Raw genomic sequence first — 23,340 nt, forward strand, 5'->3', positions numbered from 1 at the left:
GTTTAGGAAGGGGGATGATTTGTGTGTTGGGGGTGAATTACTCGCGTTCCCGGAAATGAGATTGCAAAAACAACAGAACAATCAATGTATTCCTGCCTACCTTATGGGGTATTAGATTTATAGAAAATATGTGCATTATAAGTAGGTATAGGTACCTACATAATATGTAACTAGGTATGTATACCTATTTTTTTTTTTTTAAAGATGTTTGACAGAGGGAACTGTAACTGCTATGGTCTTTTAGCTTAGTTGGTAGTGCGTCTGCCTTGTAAGCGCTAGAGGCCGCGGGAATCCAAATCTGAGGTCAAAACTCCGAAAAAGTAACTTTAAAAGGTCGAAAATTCAATTTTTACTGCCGTTCTAATGAAAAAGTTCAAAGAGTTGTGACGTCAGATTTCACGTCAAAATGCGCAGAAACGCTTGCGCACAAACAAACGAAGCGGGAGTCATAAATTATGACGTCATCGCCTACGGGAGCATATGCCGTGACGTCAAACTTTACTTTTATTGTGTTCAAACTGTCTGATGGAATATTACAGTGCTTATCAAAGTTGTCGCCACTGCGGACTGCGGCACACTTTTCAAGACGCCAATCTTTCCGCGGTACACAGTTTGAGAAGCACTGATGTACTTAATACAGTGTTTCCCAGACAATGGAGCAGTTGCAAATGGGTAAAAATTATAAATAAATGGTCGATTCCTATGTAAAAAGTTGGAAAAAATCCAAATCTGAGGTCATTCGATTCAACGTGAAAAATCACATAGGTATGTAGAATGTAGATTAGAATATCTACATGCGAATGTATTCGATCTCTTATTCTTTTACCATGTACGAAATAAGGGCTGACTTCCGAATCTAGCTTGAAAATCTTGTTTGTTCTAGTGAGAGATTAACAAGAATGGAGCAGTTGCAGTTGGGTAAAAATTATGAATAAAAGGTCGATTCCTACGTAAAAAGTTGTGAAAAATCCAAATCTGAAGTCTTATTCAGGGAACAAGAAAACAAGTTTAAAAAAGTACAAAAAATGTTGCCGAGACCAGGATTCGAACCTGGGTTACTGCGGCCACAACGCAGGGTCCTAACCACTAGACGATCACGGCGACAGCGGGGTGACAGCGGGGAGGAGAAATAGTAGCATATAAACCTCAAGCATGTACAGAGCATTCACATTCACATGGAAGTACGAGAAAATCCCTCGCGATAAAACCCAGCGAAATAAATCCCACGAGTTAAGGGGAAAATTGTAATGAAAAATATTTCGCCTCAGGGAAATTTAATACCGCGTTCTGTATTTTTATCCTGTCTTTCTTTCTTTTCTGTATTTATTTGAATTGTGTTTTCTGGGTTTATCATTTGCCTTAAACATCTTTGTGTTGTACTTGATGGTTGAATAAGTAAATAAATAATATCAGTTAGAATTAGAAACACGATCAATTTACGATTAACTACCTAACTACTTACGTCGGCTTTTATTTGTTTGTCATTGTTACCCACCAACCCACCATATTGCATTTTGCTGTTTTAAAGAAATAAAGTGGTGCATTATTGTTAATCACTTTGAGATAAAGAGACTAGGTAACTACATGTCTTAATTCGACACACAGGACACACTATAACTAGTTACTGGGTTGCTGGGTCAGTCCACTTGACTAGATTAAAACTCTTGATTTTAAGGTAAAAAACACACTACTATCACTAACCCTTCTCTTTCCTTTTAACTCCCTCGCCCTTTCACAGTCAATGCCCTGATCCACTCGACAGGGAAATTTTAAAATTTCCTAAATTAGAAAATAATTAGGTTAGCAACAAACATAGTGAAACATACGAGGGGAAGAACGGAAGGAAGAGAGAGGGGGGGGGGAGCAGCGGCGTAACAGTGAGGGAGATCTTTGGAAGAGCTCCTTTATAAGACCTGCCCTTGTTAGAGATTTGCTAGAGGGAACCGCAACTGCTAAGGTCTTATCGTCCCGAAAGCGAAGAGAGAAGATAGGATAGGAGAAAGCCAGCCATTCCGAGAAGCCGAGAACGAACCTTAGCTCTTCAGGATAAAATCCGTCTCGGGCGGGAACCAAACCCGCGAATTATTGCTTAATATAAGGCACAAGCGCTAGCCTCCATACTAACTGGTGATTATATGAACATTTTAAATAGCCACCACCAAACACTACTATACCTTACGTGACCTAGCGCTTATAAGGCACCCTCCAAACTCACTAGGCTGGCTTAAAAGCATTGGGTTGTCGAGGCAGTGTGGATGGTTTCAGTCGACATCGATCGACGGCACGCGGCGCGGACACAGCTTTATGAAGCATCGGGAATGGGTACTTACAACTTACAATACCTCTATATACCAGATATACCATATACCTACATATTAGGGTTGGTCCACTTTCTCTCCGGCACTGAGATACCCGAGGGTAAAGGGCTGTGGTGAAGGGACACACTCCTTGCTCCTCATAACTCCTGTCAGATGTGTGTTTACCGGGAATAAAGAAAATATAATCAGCTCTCCAGAGATGATCGGGGATCGCGTGCCTTTGTGATTAAACCAGGGGTGGTGATAAAGGGAACAAGGGGGGTCGAGAGTATAAGCTGGTCTACTCCCTGTCAACGTCCCCCAGCCAGTTTTTCTACGTATCGATATTGTTAAATATGAAAAATATGTAAGATAAGGAGACGTTCGAAATCGAACGAGATGTGACAATTTATTTTACAGGCTGACTACAAATCTACTGGCTGTAAGATTCAGTATATATCAGTTCTTCCCCCGTAGCAAGTACTTCTGATCTGGTCTACATGTCGTTTCCACACAGTCCCTTTGTCTAACATCATCACCACCTGGCAATACAGCCTCCCTTCTCTTCTCAGTATTCTTCCACATTTTGTTAAATATGAAAATTGATTTATTCAAAATGTTCATAATCGCCAGTTAGTTTTTAGGCCAGCGTGTGTGCCTTATAAGGTTCGATTTCAGCCTGAGGAGGATTTTATCCTATCTATATTTCAAAGGATATCCTCTATCTTATCAGAGGAAAAGATCATAGAAAGTGATCATTTCAAGCTCAATCATTTCAACTAATTGTGACAGCTCGATCATTTCAACTACCCCCGGTCCCAATTAGTTGAAATAATCGAGGTTCTACTGTATATGGAATTATGGATTGAATAAACTCAAATAGAGATCCTCATAATGCGAAATGTTTCAAATGGAAATTCTATAGACTTGAATCTTCAAGTGGTAAATCACCATTCATCGGGCTAATTTGATTCAAGTCCTTCCATCTGAAAACTGATGAAAATGCCAAGATAAACATCCGGCACATCAATGGATCTCTTCAAAGAAAAGAAAAACCACTTGAACATGTTGAAGACTCAAGAGGATCTCGAGAGGTTGTTTGGAAAAACAGAGGGATCTCCCTTCTCTTTGGGGAGAGGCTCTTTGTTTATAATTCCCTAATGTTTGGAGGTGAAACACCACCATTTACAATTACCAGGTCGCGGGTTCGAGGCTACAGTAGGGTGTCGACCTCAAGGGTGGGAAATGTTTATCAGTTGGTGTTATCATTATCAGCCCTTATCATTGTTATCAGTTGGGAAATCAGGACCATGTACATGACACCTTGTTATGGTATGTCCAAGACATACTTGCAGATTGGTATGTTCAAGACATAATTCCAGATATTTGTTACTTGTTGGGTATATTATTATGTTCAGAATAGTGGATGTTGCAGTTTTCGCACGAGATGTTTTCATGGGAAATTGGTTGTTTGGGAAGGTTTTTCTCTCCCTCTCCCAGAACATTTTGAAGGTGATGATGAAAATCGTACTGCGATCACTTGGAAATTTAATTTTTCAAGTTTTATTTGTTTTTATATACCTACCTACAGGTTTGTAAAACTGGTCATTAGATTTTTTTTTGCTTATGTTTTCGACTATTTTACGTAGAGAACCCGGTTGATCTGTTGTTGAAGAAATCTGTTCGATAATGGATTATAGAGGTCTTGTGGATTACCTACTAATAAAAGTGAAACCAAATTGCTCAATAGATAATATTGGTTTAATAAAGTTTGATTATTGTTACGACTTCGATAATTTGTCCAGTAATTCAATAATCCTTTGATCCTTCTATAGATTTGTCGTAACCGAGTGTCTTGAAAACCGCTCAATTAATCCCATTTTAAACTTAATCGCCATTTAATTACTCTTGCCTAGTCCACTCTGTATAACTCACTCACTGTTTCATATAAAAATCATTGAGAATAATAATTACATAAAGTACATTTATTATAATAGGAGTCAACAAACTTTATATTGCATTTCGTATCCAAATAGATTCATACAGGGTGGTTGTCGTCATATTTCATTCAGTAGTGAAGTGTGTATGTTCCTTAAAGTTTTTGCATTACTGCTTATAGTAATTGTTATGAACGTGGCGCATATCCTTATTACAGTATTATTGCAGTGTCGTATCCTTAATTGAATCTAGGGAAGTGTGGTTTCCGTTTCTCTCTTCAAAGTTTTTCTCAAATTCTCCACTACTTACGCTGAGAAATTGATGACAGGGTGCCACAAGTTAGGATGGAAGAACTCTATTATTGGGTTACTTCCCCTGATTTAGGTTCTTGGAATGCTATATTATACCGCGGGTTATAAAAACAGAGGGGTAACAGAGAAAAGTTTCACTTGATGATATTATAATGTCGAGTTTCCCGATATAGAGTTCAATATTAGAGTTCCGAAAACCAGTCACTCGATTAGGCTTCCGGCACCCTAGTTTGTTCTCAGTGTAGCTTTCCCTTTTGAAATCTCACGCCACACCACTACATTATTGCTTAGTATTAGTAGGTACCTACCTATAATATGGAATATGGCAGATATTTATATTATCATAAGCATGAAATTTCTCTTTTCTTCTTTTCTCCCACATCTCGGGGAACAATTAGCGAGGTAATAAACAGAGAGTAATTAATAAAATATTTCAACCAATCAGAAGTGCGCAGGGTTCTACAGGGTGTGACAGAGAAAAGTTTCACTTTGGTCTGACTTTTATACTTCCGCATTAGGTAGGTACCTATTTGGTGAATTGTCCCTCAAGTTTCGTATGCACATAGCAGAGAAGCATCATCAATTTCAAACACCTGATTGTTCAAAGTTCATTAAACGGAATAGGTCACCCCCAAAGGGAATTTCGCTATAAAAAAGTTCCTAAAGTGCCCAGGACCAGGACGACAAACTGAGTAGGACGTGTTCCAATTGGTTACTAAAATTGCATACCATTGCCAGCTTTTTAATTCTCAAATACCATTGGTTAATAGACTCACCAGGTAGTTGTTTTAAATCATAAAACTCATATTATAGTGTCGAGTTTCCCGATATAGAGTTCAATATTTGAGTTCCGGAAACCAGTCACTCGATTAGGCTTCCGGCACCCTAGTTTGTTCTCAGTGTAGCTTTCCCTTTTGAAATCTCACGCAACACCACTAGGTACATTATTGCTTAGTATTAGTATAATATGGAATATGGCAGATATTTATATATTTATATTATTATAAGCATGAAATTTCTCTTTTCTTCTTTTCTCCCACATCTCAAGGAACAATTAGCGAGGTAATAAACAGAGAGTAATTAATAAAATATTTCAACCAATCAGAAGTGAGCAGGATTCTACAGGGTGTGACAGAGAAAAGTTTCACTTTGGTCTGACTTTTACTTCCGCATTAGGTAGGTACCTATTTGGTGAATTGGTCCTCAAGTTTCGTATGCACATATAGCAGAGAAGCATCATCAATTTCAAACACCTGATTGTTCAGAGTTCATTAAACGGAATAGGTCACCCCCAAAGGGAATTTCGCTATAAAAAAGTTCCTAAAGTGCCCAGGACCAGGACGACAAACTGAGTAGGACGTGTTCCAATTGGTTACTAAAATTGCATACCATTGCCAGCTTTTTAATTCTCAAATACCATTGGTTAATAGACTCACCAGGTAGTTGTTTTAAATCATAAAACTCAATCCTTTTCCTGTAAATGGAAACAAGTTTTCCATTTACAGTTTTCAAGTTTAACTATTGAATTGAGAATGAACAATCTGATTGGTTGATTTCAAACTTTTCATCCAATCAGATTCCTTAATCCAAGAGTAAACTCAAATTGTGTCCTAGCCATTATAGTTGATACCAGAAAATATCTACTTTGAACACCCTGTATAGAAAGGGAACTAACAGTACGTGCATCCGGTATAATCATATATGTTTATATTGTGAGCATTAAGCATACTATTATCCAAACGTTGTGAGCATAAGAGCATACATATTAGAGCAGACCGGATAATTATCCTATATATGAAATCATTATGAAGTTCTCCTGTATAGATGTGAATTGATGGATTGAACTGAATAATTGCCATCAGATATTCAATTAGAGATATAAAGAATTCTGAGAAGTCTAAGTTCTAAATTCTAAGAGTTCTAAGTATAATTCTAAGTTGGGATTATGCATTATATCAAGTTCTATGAAGCGTGTAGACTAAACACTCCTTTCGTTTGCGGATGTTGCCAAACTAAGTTTCAGACAAGAAGAAAAGATCCAAGTATGAAACTAATCTAACTCATAGATTCACCAGTGTGCACTGCTCTGTGTTAACCTTATGTACGGGTTTCATGAAACGAATTTTTAATTTATTGTGCATTATCTGCATTATGGCTTTTTTCCCAAACTTGTAAGAAATTGAAATTTTAAAATAATTTTAGTAGGCGATGCCACACTTTTTCAAAAGTTTTCATTGGAAGATGGCTCAACCAATAATCATCAGATAAGCAATATTATTTTGTAGTAATTTTCAACTGCAATTACTCAAGGTCACAGAATAGCCTCCTACATTGTGCTTGATTTTCTACTTAATTACCTACAGTACTTGATTATCTGTAGTACTTGATTATTGTTTTCTCACCGGATTTCCTCTGTAAGATTTTTTTTATAGTTTGAGTTATTATTAGTACCTAACAAATAATTAAATTGTGTTGTGAGAGAGTAAGCCAAGGCTGTGGAGTCAGTAAAATCCAAACAAGATATAGCTTTGTAAGTTCACTTAGTATTTTGTGTTTGTTCAAGTAAGTCTCCTGCCTTAAATTCTAATAATTTAATTTGAAGATTTAAAGAAAAGAAAAGTTTGACAGAGGGAACTGTAACAACGGAGGTCTTCTTGTCCAAAAATTGAAGAGAGAATAAGGACAGGAACAGGATAGGAGAAAGCCAACCGTTCCGAGAACGAACCTTATCTGTATAGGATAAAGTTCACCCCGGGTGTCGAACCAGTAACCGTAACCTAGCGGTTGAGAGTTGTAGAAGCCATATTATAAAGTCACTTACATTGAACACAACACTATCTTGCGGCTCTGATTTAGGATTCCATAAGTATTCCTCCATTTTGAATCAAAGAAGGATGATATTGGAAAAAAATAATTCAACGTTTCTTCAAACTAATTACCTAATTTATTATAAATGTATTCTCAAATTAATCACAAGGTTATTAAAATTTAAAATTAGAAGAAAAAAAAAATAATAATAACAATAAAACAAAAAGATACCTATCTAGGAAAAAGAATTTTTTTTTTTTTTTTTTTAAAGATGAGATGAGTGGTGAATAATTTTAAAATTAAACAAAATTTTAATGGACCAAACACTACTCGTATTCTTAAAAGAAAATCAAAGCGAACAAATTCACAATATGGATCAGATCAATTTACAAACATGTGAAAAACGACCAGACAAGAAAAACACTATTACATCTAGATATTATACTAACTGTGAAAAGAACTTAATGTGCCTAAGAGAATATCTATGAAAAAGAACCACACAACGAACCAACAACCAGAACTGTACGTTACTACGAAATAAGCAAAGAAAATCAGCACCAACCAGGCAAGAAACGAGAAAAACAATGACAACAAACACAACAATGGTCGGGAAACTGGAAATCAATCTATTAAACGAGACAGTTACAGATTTGTGTTAAGTACCATGGCCTGAGACTTGATGGAAAATGGGAAACTGAATAGAGAAAATGATCTACTAGTGGTGGATATGAGAGGAGAGATACGGTCTGGTAGAGATATTGGTTGATAGTAATAAAGAAGGAAATGCACCAGAAATAGAGCTACTCTTGAAAAGAAGGGCAAACGTGATTTTCCTTTTTTTTATCTGTCCAGCTAAAAAGCTTGGGTCCAGCTAGCTAAGTAGTCCAAAATGATAAGGGTTGAATTTACGAAAGCTGAAATCGACTTCAAGGCAGACAACGTTTCCAACTTTCCACTAATATGAATGGATCAAGCTTGGAAAAAATTGTCTTTTAAGTAATTTTAAGATTCATGAGTGGAGACTTGGAGAGTATACCTTGTGATCGATTCTTGCATTTCTTGCCTGATTTCCTCTTGCCTCACACGAATCCTGCACTGAAAAATGGACATTATGGTTTAAATATAATTACCTATAAGTATAAGTATAATAACGTACCAGTTATTGCCCTATGTATCTATTAGATTATTATGTGACCCATTATTATCATTATATTGCTATTATTATCATTATATTTGCTATTATTACCATTTATATGTCCACCACCACTCCTACCTGAACAATGTTTTGTTACACACATTCACAAGGTGGTCCGAAAATTAGACAACAAACTCATTTAAATCAATAGGTACAGAATTGGGTGCCAATAAATCAACAGAAGTTATTGAACCCCAAAAAAATGCTAGGCAAACAATTAGCATTGGCGTATAAACTATGTTGTCGAGGCAGTGTGGACGGTTCAGTCGACATCGATCTACGGTTGACTATGGCCAGCCCACTCACTATCAGGTAGACCTGACAGGGATGGCTGATAAGGTGTACCTGTCAGGTCTACCGATAGTGAGTGGCTGTTGATCTGCTATTCAAAACGTTGATCACTCCTGATATACAATGGAGCAGTTGCAGTTGGGTAAAAATTATGAATAAAAGGTCGATTCCTACGTAAAAAGTTGTGAAAAATCCAAATCTGAAGAAAGTTCGATTGCTACGTAAAAAGTTGTGAAAAATCCAAATATGAGGTCAAAACTCCGAATAAGTAACTTTAAAAGGTCGAAAATTCAATTTTTGGTTGCCGTTCTAATGAAAAAGTTCAAAGAGTTGTGACGTCAGATTTCACGTCAAAATGCGCAGAAACGCTTGCGCACAAACAAACGAAGCGGGAGTCATGAATTATGACGTCATCGCCTACGGGAGCATATGTCGTGACGGCAAACTTTACGATTTATCAGTATTATTTAAATCGATTTATCTCGGTATCTAGAAGTCGTAGAAGAAAAAGAAAAATTCCGTTGGTCCTCATTTTTCCTGCTCTATAACTTTGAAACATCGAAAAGGAAAATTCCGTTGGTCCTCATTTTTCCTGCTCTATGAATTTGAAACATCACCCAAAACCCAAATAAGCGCAACTGATCTATTGTGTGGCAAAAAAGCTCGAGACCTGAGTCTGTTAGGCGGTCTGGACGTGAGTGGCAGTCAGATTTTGATAACACCAGAAAGTCCACCGTTGCCATGTTCGCAATCAAAATTGGAGCACATTTTTTTCCGTCAATAGTGGACATTGAAATCGGGACCACAAAGCAACCAAAAAAGAAGAACTCTCGAAAGGTTCTGAGTTTATTTCGGATACGAGTTAAAACTCAACTGACCGTGTCCCTTTATCTGTTTCAGACGTGACGTTGGGCATAGACTCTTTGATAAACCAGAACAGTCAATCAATCGATAGACCAGATATCAATCAATAAAGCAGACCAATCAATCCGGAATCGGAACCAGAAGCTGCAATCAATTAACAAGCTCCTGAGATACCAAATCAAGGGAGCAAATTTCAACCGGACTAGAAGGATATAAGAGGAATAAAATGACGTCATCCAGGACAAATTCCGTGCACAATAGTGTGGACGAAGACAGAGATGAGTGAGTATTATTATTATCATTATTATATTGCTTAATCACTTTATTAAGGTACATAATATAAACATGGGAAATAACTTTCAACATCTTATCTAAATTTCTTCTCATTCGTTCAGGACTTTCCTTCTCATTCATTCAGGACTCTTGAAGGTAACCACTGGGTGAGGTTAACGCCGGAGGCGTTCTCTACCACCTAACCCTTAGAGCTCCATTATTATGTGGTCACTCTGTTTTCTTCTTCCTCCTCTTCTTTTTCTTTTTTTGCGCCTTCTTCTTCGCTTTCTTATTCTTCTCGTCCCTTTCCTTCTTCTTCTCCCTTTCCTTCTTCTTCTCCTCCTTCTTCTTCTCCATCTTCTCCTTCTTCTTCTTCTCCTCCTCCTCCTTTTTCTCTTCCTCCTTCTTCTTCGCCTTCTTCTTCTTCTCCTTTTACTCCTCCTTCTTCTACTTGTTCTTGTTCTTCGTTTTCTTCTTCTCCTTTTTTCTATTCTTGTGTACTGTTTCTCGCTTTAATTTACTTTTCTTTGTTCAAATTCTTGCCGGTTGCTGGGGTGTTTATTTGGAGCTGTTATACGAATTGACTTTTCGTTTACGAGAAGTTGTGTTGAACTCGTTGCTGAAATTGTGACTATTGTTGGCGTTAAATAGAAATGTCAGCTTTTTTTCAAATGGTTTTTTTTTCGAGAGATCTACATAATATAATTTGTTACAGTCGAATTTAATTTTTTTTTTTTTTTAAAAAAAAGATGATCTGATCACAATGCTTGTGGAATGGCCGAACGGCGACTTGCGACTAGTTCCGGTGTTCCTTTTCCCCGATCTTCTAGGTGTAGGCGGGAGGGGAGAAGTTGAAGATGATTAATTGATCTGATCACAATGCTAGTGGAATGGCCGAACGGCGACTTGCGACTAGTTCCGGTGTTCCTTTTCCCCGATCTTCTAGGTGTAGGCGGGAGGGGAAAAGGTCAGCAGATGCGCGCGCGGCGAGATCGTTTACACGCGCGCGGTGGAGGGTGTGTTCACACGGTTTAGGATCGGAAAGGGAACCGAGAGTGTGGTCGCCCTAACAGTGAGTTCACGAATCATTTCAAAATCTACAAAATGACCTTTCTGCAACTCGGTAACTCATCTCGGAGAATGTTGCTGGTGAATGTCAAATGCACATCAATGAATGTCAAATGCACATCAGTGAATGTCATAATGATATGCAGTAGACATTCTTCCTTGAGGCACTATACCTAAAGAACAAGTTGATGATAAAAAAAAAAATAAAAAAAATCTCGGCACCGCTTTCGCATTATGTACTTCAAGGTACACTCTTTACATCCATGCCTATCCAAGAACAGAAAAATTTGACTAGAAAATTCCCGCCCTGGCCGGAATTCGAACCCAGGACTTCCGGGTTGTGAATCTCTTGACCACTCGGCCACAGAGGGTCTGCGTGAGATCTTCAGTTCACTGAACTACCACGCCACTAGGGCCCGCGGCTACAGACCGAATCCAATCATGAAAAAACAGTGAACATACCATTTCATGTTTCGATTCTCAGTCATGAGAAACGTGTGATAACAGCATGACTAGTAAATGCTACGGTCAAGAGAGCGGTCATGTCTTTGGAATAACGTAAATGAAAATATCTGGTGTGAATGAACATGACTTTCTACATAAAATATTTTCCCCTTTTCGGCCAGCCACTCACTATCAGGTACACCTGACAGTGAGTCAGGTGTCAGGTCAGGCTCACTGTCAGGTACACCTGACACCTGATAGTGAGTCAGGTGTCAGGTCAGGCTCACTATCAGGTACACCTGACACCTGATAGTGAGTGACTGGCCTTGGTTACATACTTTCAGTACATGTAAACGTAAGACCCTCACTAAAGACCTTAGAAGTTCTATAGTGACGTTAAACCTCTGTGTTTCAATCTTTTTTTTATTTTGGGCAGATGACAATAATGTTTTTGTACGCACTCCTAAAGGCCCACGCACACTTATCCGTCATCTTACGTATAACTTGGTTCATGTTACTTTATATTGGATCAAATGTACAACCACACACTTATCCAGTACGGATAAAGTCCGTCTAAGATCCAATTTGATCCAATCCTATGTAAAGTAATAAGGAGCAAGTTAGAAGAAGGGTGGCGCAATGTATCCTTGGCGGATAAGTGTGCGTGAACCTTATTAATTACGTAATTCTAAAGCCAGCCAGCCAGCCACTCACTATCAGTATCAGGTAGACCTGACAGTGCACCTGATCAGCTCCGCCTGTCAGGTCTACCTGATAGTGTGTGTGCTCTGCAGGTATCAGGGAGACCTGACAGGCGGACTTTTTCAGTCGTACCTATAAGGTCTACCTGATAGTGTGTGTGCTCAACAGGTAGACCTGACAGTGGAGCTTTCCAGCCGTACCTATAAGGTCTACCTGATAGTGTGTGTGCTCAACAGGTAGGCCTGACAGTGGAGCTTTTCAGCCGTACCTATAAGGTCTACCTGATAGTGTGTGTGCTCAACAGGTAGGCCTGACAGAGGGATCTTTCCAGCCGTACCTGTCAGGTCTACCTGATAGTGAGTGGCCTGGCCTAATCCATCTTGCTTCTATGTTGGGCAGATATTTCGACACCACTGTTCGTCTGCGGAATCCTAACCTGGAGTTGTTGGATCAGGACATTCTCTATCATTTGATTTGCGAAGTGGGATATGAACAAAATCTTGCAACTTTTAAACTGAGGAGTACCTATTGGATCGACGAACATCGATGTATGCCTGCCAGCCTGCCACTCACAATCAGACCGTCTTAAATTGTGTGGCAAAAAAGCTCGAGACCTGAGTCTGTTAGGCGGTCTGGACGTGAGTGGCAGTCAGATTTTGATAACACCAGAAAGTCCACCGTTGCCATCTTCGCAATCAAAAGAGGAGCACATTTTTTTCCCCGTCAATAGTGGACATTAAAATCGGGACCTTCCACAAAGCAACCAAAAAAGAAGAACTCTCGAAAGGTTCTGAGTTTATTTCGGATACGAGTTAAAACTCAACTTACCGTGTCCCTTTATCTGTTTCAGACGTGACGTTAGGCATAGATTCTTTGATAAACCAGAACAGTTAATCAATCGATAAACCAGATATCAATCAATAGAGCAAACCAATCAATCCGGAATCAGAACCAGAAGCTGCAATCAATTAACAAGCTCCTGAGATACCAAATCAAGGGAGCAACTTTCAACCGGACTAGAAGGATAAGAGGAATAAAATGACGTCATCCAGGACAAATTCCGTGCACAATAGTGTGGACGAAGACAGAGATGAGTGAGTATTATTATTATTATCATTATTATATTGCATAATCAGTTTATTAAGGTACATAATATTAAACATGGGAAATAACTTTCAACATCTTATCTAAATTTCTTCTCATTCGTTCAGGACTTTCCTTCTCATTCATTCAGGACTCTTGAAGGTAACCACTGGGTGAGGTTAACGCCGGAGGCGTTCTCTACCACCTAACCCTTAGAGCTCCATTATTATGTGGTCACTCTCTCAAATAAATGAGGATAAAATTCCATGCCTCGGCTGGGATCGAACCCACGCCCTCCTGTGTACCAGGCGAGCGGCTTGACCACTACGCCACCGAGGCAGTTGGTTTAGTTACCTTATCGTCCTTATACCAACATACCGGACATACGCAGGTAATTTCCGATGAAATTTGCTCGGAATTGCCTTGAAACATAGGTAGACGCAGTGTTGATCTCTCAGGAATTGACCCATGCCCGTGACCTACCTATACGTAGAAATACGATAATGAATTGAGATTAACATGAGATGAATGTAACTAAATCCAGATTAACACGAGATGAATGACTAAGTGTAGAAACATTTCCCCTATCAGACGCAATTAAAAGTAAGGCTACCTACACTTTACCTACTAATCCTATGTATAACAAGTATAATATGATAGACCTTGTTTGAACTACATACCAGCATAGGACTGAAAAGAATCTCTATGTAGGAGAATTTCTAGCTAAAGTAGCCTGCGTGGCCGAGTGGGTATCACACTAGGTTTGCACGCAGGAGGTCCGGGTTCGATTCCCGGCGGGGCCGAGGTTTTTCTCGGGGTGCCAGCAGCACGCAATCGCCCACATGGTCACCCATCCGTGATCCGTGTACCAACCACGCGCATCGTTGCTTAGCGTGATCCATTGGAAACTGATGTATTCCACGTGCTATTACCGCTGGTGCTGATTAGAGAAAATTGTGTTTCTCCCTTGAGTTCTCTTATATCCAAGATTATTATTATCATGATTTTATATACATACCTAACAGACGCAATTAAAAGTACGGCTACCTACACGACTTTACCTACTAATCCTATTTTTCCGATTTTTCTCGGAGTGCCAGCAGCACGCAATCGCCCACATGGTCACCCATCCGTGATCCGTGTACCAACCATGCGCATCGTTGATGAGCGTGATCCATTGGGAACTGATGTACCTATTCCAGGTGCTATTACCACTGGTGCTGATTAGAGAAAATTGTGTTTCTCCCTTGAGTTCTCTTATATCCAAGATTATTATTATCATGATTTTATATACATACCTAACCCATTGTAAAATGAAAATAAAAATAAATATAATTAATTAATATACATACCTGTTCGGGAGAGCAAGGACTATAGTTAAGATTACAGAATTAGAAATAGGGATTACCGTGCACGCGAGTTGATAGGTAGAAGTTGAAGTACGTAGGTATACGTACCTATACGTCCCTACATTTACATGTAGGTTATATTCGATGATATTCGTATTAAAAGCTCAAATTCAGCGCGACTTTTCCTCGCATCATCAAAACCGGTATACCTGAAAAAGGGAATAAGGTATGGTGCAAGGGGAAAATCACCAAACAGGACGAAGAATATAACCGTGGGTAACCTGAAACTTTAGAGGAGCGAAATAGGACTCCGAAGCAACAGGTTGAGGTTTAATCCAACCGTCACCTTTACAGGCAAAGGCCTTTTTTCATCAGTCTCAGCAATAGGATATTGCCCAGATAATTCTATTTGGTGACTGGAACTGATGTACCTATTCCACGTGCTATTGCCACTGGTGCTGATTAGAGAAAATTGTGTTTCTCCCTTGAGTTCTCTTATATCCAAGATTATTATTATCATGATTTTATATGCATACCTAACCCATTGTAAAATAAAATTAAAAATAAATATAATTAATTAATATACATACCTAAAGAACAAGTTGATGATAAAAAAAAAAAAAAATAAAAAAAATCTCGGCACCGCTTTCGCATTATGTACTTCAAGGTACACTCTTTACATCCATGCCTATCCAACAACAGAAAAATTTGATTAGAAAAATTTCCGCCCTGGCCGGGATTCGAACCCAGAACCTCCGGGTTGTGAATCTCTTGACCACTCGGCCACAGAGGGTCTGCGTGAGATCTTCAGTTCACTGAACTACCACGCCACTAGGGCCCGGGGCTACAGACCGAATCCAATCATGAAATAATAAAGAGTGAGCATACCATTTCATGTTTTGATTCTCAGTCATGAGAAACGTGTGATAACAGCATGACTAGTAAATGTACTACGATCAAGAGAGCGGTCATGTCTTTGGAATAACGTAAATAAAAATATCTGGTGTGAATGAACATGACTTTCTACATAAAATATTTTCCCCTTTTAGGCCAGCCACTCACTATCAGGTACACCTGACACCTGATAGTTAGTCAGGTGTCAGGTCAGGCTCACTATCAGGTACACCTGACACCTGATAGTGAGTCAGGTGTCAGGTCAGGCTCACTATCAGGTACACGTGACACCTGATAGTGAGTGACTGGCCTTAGTTACATACTTTCAGTACGTGTAAACGTAAGACCCTCACTAAAGACCTTAGAAGTTCCTTAGTGACGTTAAACCTCTGTGTTTTAATCAATCTTTCTTTTATTTTGGGCAGATGACAATAATGTTTGTGTACGCACTCGTAAAGGCCCACGCACACTTATCCGTCACGGATACTTTCCGTCACCTTACGTATAGCTTGGTTCACGTTACTTTATATTGGATCAAATGTACAACCACACACTTATCCAGCAAGGATACTTTCCGTCACCTTACGTATAGCTTGGTTCATGTTACTTTATATTGGATCAAATGTACAACCACACACTTATCCGTCACGGATACTTTCCGTCACCTTACGTATAGCTTGGTTCATGTTACTTTATATTGGATCAAATGTACAACCACACACTTATCCAGCACGGATAAAGTCCGTCTCAGATCCAATTTGATCCAATCCAATGTGAAGTAATAAGGAGCAAGTTAGAAGAAAGGTGGCGCAATGTATCCTTGGCGGATGAGTGTGCGTGAACCTTATTAATTACGTAATTCTAAAGCCAGCCACTCACTATCAGTATCAGGCTATCAGGTAGACCTGACAGTGCACCTGATCAGCTCCGCCTGTCAGGTCTACCTGATAGTGAGTGGCTGGCCTAAGAAAAATCTGAGTAATTCAGGAGCCACGACAATGAGAGAAAAACAACCAATAACAATTTATTGATAAGCTGCCCAAGAAAGCTCCTTTTGTGTTTAACCTAACCCGATAACACTGGTCACTGCTCATTTGTGACAGCTCCTTTTTGTAGCAATTTTCCATTGATGTAACTTCACAAGTACCGTATAAGTGATGACATAAATATTTCGCGATTTTAATCAATTAAGAGCTCAATAACCGCTTTCGTTAACTGCCAAGTTCTTAGCGTCTCAAATTCGAAGAGAGAAGGAAGACAGCTAGGATAGAAGAAAGCCAGTCGTTCCGAGAACGAACATTATCTTTTAAGGATAAAATCCGGCCCGGGCTGGAATCGAACTAGCGCTTACAAGGCAGACGTGCTATCTCCACAACTCCATCAGAATTTGAATGGTTCGATTTTCAAATTTTTATCACTTATGATTAGTTTTTTAACCAAGTCGTTACTCTGGGTTTGATGAATCACAAGTTATCAGTGAAATAGTTCAATATGGCACTGTGGCAGGGACAAGAAACTCTAGCTTAGGTCAATGCACATTGCGCAATGCACATATGTACCAGTTCCCTTATTATGAATGTGACCGAAGAATATTTTATGTTTGATAGAGATTGAAAGTAGATAACTGTATAACTGCGAGGGTTTTACTGACGGGGGTTTTACTCTAAATTCGGTGACAAACTATCCTTTACTGACGGGGATTTTACCCTCCATTCGACGACAAGCTTCCTGCCTATTACCCTTCATTCGACGACAAGCTTCCTGCCTATTACCCTCCATTCGACAACAAGCTTCCTGCCTATTACCCTCCATTCGACGACAAGCTTCCTGCCTATTACCCTCCATTCGACAACAAGCTTCCTGCCTATTACTCTCCATTCGACGACAAGCTTCCTGCCTGTTACCCTTCATTCGACGACAAGCTTCCTGCCTGTTACCCTCCATTCAACGACAAGCTTCTTGCCTATTACCCTCCATTCGACGACAAGCTTCCTGCCTATTACCCTCCATTCGACGACAAGCTTCCTGCCTACTCGCATTAACCTCACCCAGACTGAGTGGGTTGTTGTTGTTGTAGCGGCTTTAGCTTTCGCCGAATGGCGATAGCAGAATAAAGAAAAGATGTCTTTTTGTATCTGCTATACACCGGGTAGACCTGACAGGTACACCTAATCAGGACCGCCTGTCAGGTCTACCTGATACCTGGTGAGCAGACACACTATCAGGTATTCTTTATTCGACTGTTGAAAGTGACTACTGACAAGAGACTTTCGCTTCAGAGGACATAAAATTGCAGAGCCATAGATTCAAACTAAATAAGGCCATCAGCAAAAGTTACGCTTTCAGGAGAGGCTTGGACCGCACGAAACAGATCTTTCCTTAAAAGGGTCTTTTTAATGAAAATTCGCCAACTCAGTGCACAGATGAGACAAACGGAAGGTAAAATCGCCGAGAACTTGGAAATTACTTCATTCGTTCAAAAAAGGGACCCCGCAGTTCTCCTTACAGGCGAAAACAAGAGAGAGCAAATAGGTTATTAAAATTTTGTTCTTTTTTTAATACTTTCTAACTAAAACAAGGGTCTAGCGAAAGTCAAAATTTTCATTTCATCTCCTTAAAGGTAAGATTTTTTTTTCGACCCTCACTAATTACATACAATTTTCTTAGAAAACTGTCCGGGGACAGAATTGTTTAGAAAATTTTCGCCCCAGCCAAGATATGAAGCCAGCTGAGTATCCGTATCCGAGAACAGAGAATTTTGTTAAAAAAAAACTTCAGCCTCGGCCGGGAACGCCATAGGTTATTAAAATTTTGGTCTTTTTTTAATACTTTCTAACTAAAACAAGGGTCTAGCGAAAGTCAAAATTTTCATCTTATCTCCTTAAAGGTAAGATTTTTTTTTTCAACCCTCACTAGTTACAATTTTCTTAGAAAACTGTCCGGGGACAGAATTGTTTAGAAAATTTTGGCCCCAGCCAAGATATGAAGCCAGCTGAGTGTCCGTATCCGGGAACAGAGAATTTTGTTCAAAAAAACTTCAGCCTCGGCCGGGAACGCCTCCGTGTTCAAAGTCAGCGCTTTTATGGTCGATTTTAGCAGAGTTAATAAGGTGTCAAGGGTTTTCTTTGACGTCACCCATTTGCTTTACACAGGCCAGTATTTCTCAAACTCTTAATTAACCCTTTGGTGACCGAAGTAAACTGTAGTTTAGATTAGATGTAAACTGTAGTTTGGTGACCATAACCCTTTGGTGACCGATGTAAATTATACAGTTCACATCGGTCACCAAAGGGTTAACTGAAAACTCTCATACACAAAAAGCCCACTCTGAGGATTAGGTGTAGCGGCAAACACCTAGGTATAGAAGTGTTTTCTAGTAGGGAGGGGGGTAGGTCCTGGGGGCCCCGCGCCTTTGAAACTGCCCCGGGCCCCGCGGGGGGGTAATCCGGCCCTGGCATTTCATTCATTTTTCCATTCAATATTTAAAATGACTAAGGGATGGCCTAAAATTGGACAGTAACGATCCCCAAGGCAGTCAACCATCGTGAGGACTTGTGTTTAATTGATTATTCTTTAAAAGCAGAGAGAACCCTTTGAGATCGGCGATCCCCAATGGGAGGTAACGAATTCACTCCCATTGACCTTTTTCTACTCTAGTTCATTCCGGCTCGTGGAAGGGTTCCCCAATATCAACGCCCTCGATTATTTCAACCCCAATAGGGTATTTATGAACCATTTTGTTCTTTTGTATCTAAATTTTGCCTCTTTTTTCATTGTTTTATACGGAATTTCAATTATTTCAACTACCATCGGTCCCAATTAGTTGAAATAATCGAGGTTCTACTGTATTAACGGACGGTGGATTTTCCGTACGAACAGTTCCACAAGATCGCACGGCTTGTCCCCTTGTCTGGAGAGAAAACGAGAAATCAGTTTAAAAAAGAAAAACTCGGCTTGTACCCTTGTCTGGAGAGAAAACAAAAAATCCCATTGAGAAAAAAAAACCCCCATGCTTTTGAGAAAATCTAGGTAATTAGAAATCGATTTTTTTTTTTTTTTTCTTTTTAATGAAAATTCGCCAACTCAGTGCACAGATGAGACAAACGGAAGGTAAAATCGCCGAGAACTTGGAAATTACTTCATTCGTTCAAAAAAGGGATTCAACAAAAAATATCGTTATAAACAAGACTTTGGCACTTTGTTTGAAAATCTCTGATTTTTCCCTTCCAGGATTTGGCGACAGTATCAACAGTGAGGAAAGTTGGCGGGCGTGCTGCAGCTACATAGACGACCAATTCCGACAGTACTTCAACGACTAATACCTAATACATATACCTACTACTAACAGGTACCTTACTACCTCTACTTGACTCTTCTTATTCTTATAGATTTAACCTTGGTATCTCATTTACACTACAGATGAGTCTGACTAGAAAGTCCTTAACACTGGACTCCCCCTGGTTTCAAACAAGGACATACTTATAGACAAGGGTTCCATACTGATTCAGTCTCGTGTAATAAACATCAGGTATCTACACTAGAGAAGGTACTAAGGTAGGTCCTCTATAACAGGGGTGGCCAGACTTTTTTCGTTGCGGTTCCCTTCTTAACTTTCAAAAGTGTTCAAGGTTCCCCCCCCACCCACACCCAAAGAATAAAAAATAAACTCACCAATTTTTGTTGCTAAGCGATTTTTCTTTAATTCTGAATGTCATCTGCCAACTTCTGGAAATCCACTTCATACCGAACCCTCGAGCGGTCAAGCGAAAACAAAACTAAACCCCTTCCCCCTCTCACGCTTTGCTTTCTTCTCTTTCCAAGAATCAGTGAATTTCTTGTTACAACTTGTTTCCGTATAGCTGCGTTTACCACACAAACACACTTCAAACTGATGCCGATGGACAATAATACCTGTGTAGGTAAGGTACCTACCTACCAAAATATTCAAAATATCTCTATTAGGTACTCAATAAGGTTCATTTACACTTTTATTTTTTCCCGTTTTTTCCTTTTTTCTGGTTACCTCAAAATAAGCTTGCGGTTCCCCCAAAATGGGCTCGCGGTTCCCGGTTTGGCCACCCCTGCTCTGTAATAACAGTGAGACAATCTTTTAGGATTAGGAATGATATTGTGTTCATCCGTTGAAACTCAGGACTCATGGTATTATTGATATCCCTACAAACGGGCACCAGCCTGAGCATCAGAAGAAGGCTCTCTCGGTCTCTCCGTCATACACAAAAATCCCACTCCGAGGCTTAGGTGTAGGGACAAACAGCGCCGGAAGGTGGGTTAAGCTACTACGAATCTACGCTCCCTTAGTCCCAAGATTTTTGTAAAATAATATGTTACCTACAGGTAAAGTTGATTTACCTATTAATAAATAGATATAATAAGAGAGGAAGTCAGCTCCCATGGCGTAGTGGTCACTGCGCTCGCCTTGCACGCGGGAGACCCGGGTTCGATTCCCGGCGGGGTCAAGAAATTTGTATCATGCAAATGATTGATTCCGTGACTGGTGGCTGTTGGGGGGCCCACTCAGCCTCGTGAGGAAAATGAGTAGCTATGACATATAAATGCGCATAGCGACCGGTGCCAGCATGGTAGGTAAACATTGGATGTTAGGATTATTGAGATATTGGGAAAAATCCTACAATGCTGCAGTGAGCATCAAAGTTGTGATATAATAACACAAAGAAACTGCATTTACTTTTTACTTAATAAGAGAGGAATTTACTGGATATGTCTCTGTTGTTTGTATAGGTAGTTCATTAGAGTGTCCTGTTAACTCTACCAGTTTACACACAATACATGAGGTTCGAACACGACCTCAATATAGTTAAGTCTCTCGGAGTATATCAATCTGTATAATATGTGTATAGAGTGTAAGAACAGGGGTTCCCAAACTTTTGAGAACTGCGTACCACCTGACACCTCAAGGTTCTTTTGGCGTACCACCAAACATCAGTGTGGATCAAATTAGTGTGGATTGGGGGCTAAATAAAGAAATTATAGCGCCGCAGGCGAAATTTTCGAGTAATCGTAGTACGATGTCACAATTTTTTGGTGTACCGATTCTAATTTTTTTCTCTCCCACCTGGGGATGCCAGATTTGTTTTTCGCATTTACGACACAAATCAAAATTAGGGGTTTTCAAATCTCTTCGCGTACCACCAGACATGGTTCCGCGTACCACAGATTGGGAACCTCTGGTGTAGAGCATACCTAGAGTGGCAGAGAGTGCTTGACACTATTGAGGACACTGCGTACTCCTCGAAATAGTCATGCATGAACTGAGAAATGGTTCATGTCTACCTCACATCTCATCTCTGTTCCAGATACCTATACATATATTAGTAAAATAGTTATCTATATCTATCTATACTATTTATATCTATAGTAATAGGTGAGGCGAAATCGATGACATTCATTTAGATAGAAACATTAGAAACCTAGCAACTACTTTTTTACTTAATAAGAAAGGAACTTACTGGAGAGATGTCTCTGTTGTTTGTATAGTTCATTAGAGTGTCCTGTTTACGCTACCAGTTTACACACATGAGGTTCGAACACGACCTCAATATTAAGTTAGTCTCCCAGAGTCAATCTGTATATGTGTAGAGTGAAGAACAGGGGTTCCCAAACTTTTGAGAACTGCGTACCACCTGACACCTCAAGGTTCTTTTGGCGTACCAACAAACATCAGTGTGGATCAAATTAGTGTGGATTGGGGGGGCTAAATAAAGAAATTATAGCGCCGCAGGCGAAATTTTCGTGTAATCGTAGTACGATGTCACAATTTTTTGGTGTACCGATTCTAATTTTTTTCTCTCCCACCTAGGGATGCCAGATTTGTTTTTCGCATCTACGAAACAAATCAAAATAAGGGGTTTTCAAATCTCTTCGCGTACCACCAGACATGGTTCCGCGTACCACAGATTGGGAACCTCTAGAGTAGAGCATAGAGTGGCAGAGAGTGCTTGACACTATTGAGGACACTGCGTACTCCTCGAAATAATAGTCATGCATGAACTGAGAAATGGTTCATGTCTACCTCACATCTCATCTCTGTTCCAGATACCTATACATATATCAGTAAAATAGTTATCTATCTATCTATACTATTTATATCTATAGTAATAGGTGAGGCGAAATCGATGACATTCATTTAGATAGAAACATTAGAAACCTAGCAACATAATGATAATGCGTTGGAAAACATGAAATTGATTGTTGTGAAATGACAGGAAAATCTCTTGTCGAAACTTTGGCGACGAAATCAAGGAATCACCAAAACTGCATCGTTATAAGTACTCGTATATCCCGTAAGCTTAAAAAAGGTAGTGAATAAGCTATGTGTTGTGAAATGACAGGAACATCTCTTGTCGAAGCTGTGGCGACGAAATCAAGGAATCACCAAAACTGCATCGTTATAAGTACTCGTATATCCCGTAAGCTTAAAAAAGGTAGTGAATAAGCTATAGTAACCGTAACCTAGCGGTTGAGAGTTGTAGAAGCCATATTATAAAGTCACTTACATTGAACACAACACTATCTTGCGGCTCTGATTTAGGATTCCATAAGTATTCCTCCATTTTGAATCAAAGAAGGATGATATTGGAAAAAAATAATTCAACGTTTCTTCAAACTAATTACCTAATTTATTATAAATGTATTCTCAAATTAATCACAAGGTTATTAAAATTTAAAATTAGAAGAAAAAAAAAATAATAATAACAATAAAACAAAAAGATACCTATCTAGGAAAAAGAATTTTTTTTTTTTTTTTTTTAAAGATGAGAAATAAGCTATCATATTAAGGAGCG

General features: G+C 39.3%; 1 non-coding gene across 1 annotated transcript; it reads right to left on the reverse strand.

Annotated features, from left to right (window-relative positions):
• Positions 1-1,029: 1,029 nt before the first annotated feature.
• Trnah-gug lies at positions 1,030-1,101 on the reverse strand. Its single transcript has one exon. It is a non-coding gene; the product is annotated as a tRNA-His (tRNA).
• Between the last annotated feature and the right edge of the window lie 22,239 nt (positions 1,102-23,340).

This window comes from Diaphorina citri, unplaced genomic scaffold, assembly GCF_000475195.1.
Source record: "Diaphorina citri unplaced genomic scaffold, Diaci psyllid genome assembly version 1.1 scaffold270, whole genome shotgun sequence".
NCBI lineage: Eukaryota > Metazoa > Arthropoda > Insecta > Hemiptera > Psyllidae > Diaphorina > Diaphorina citri.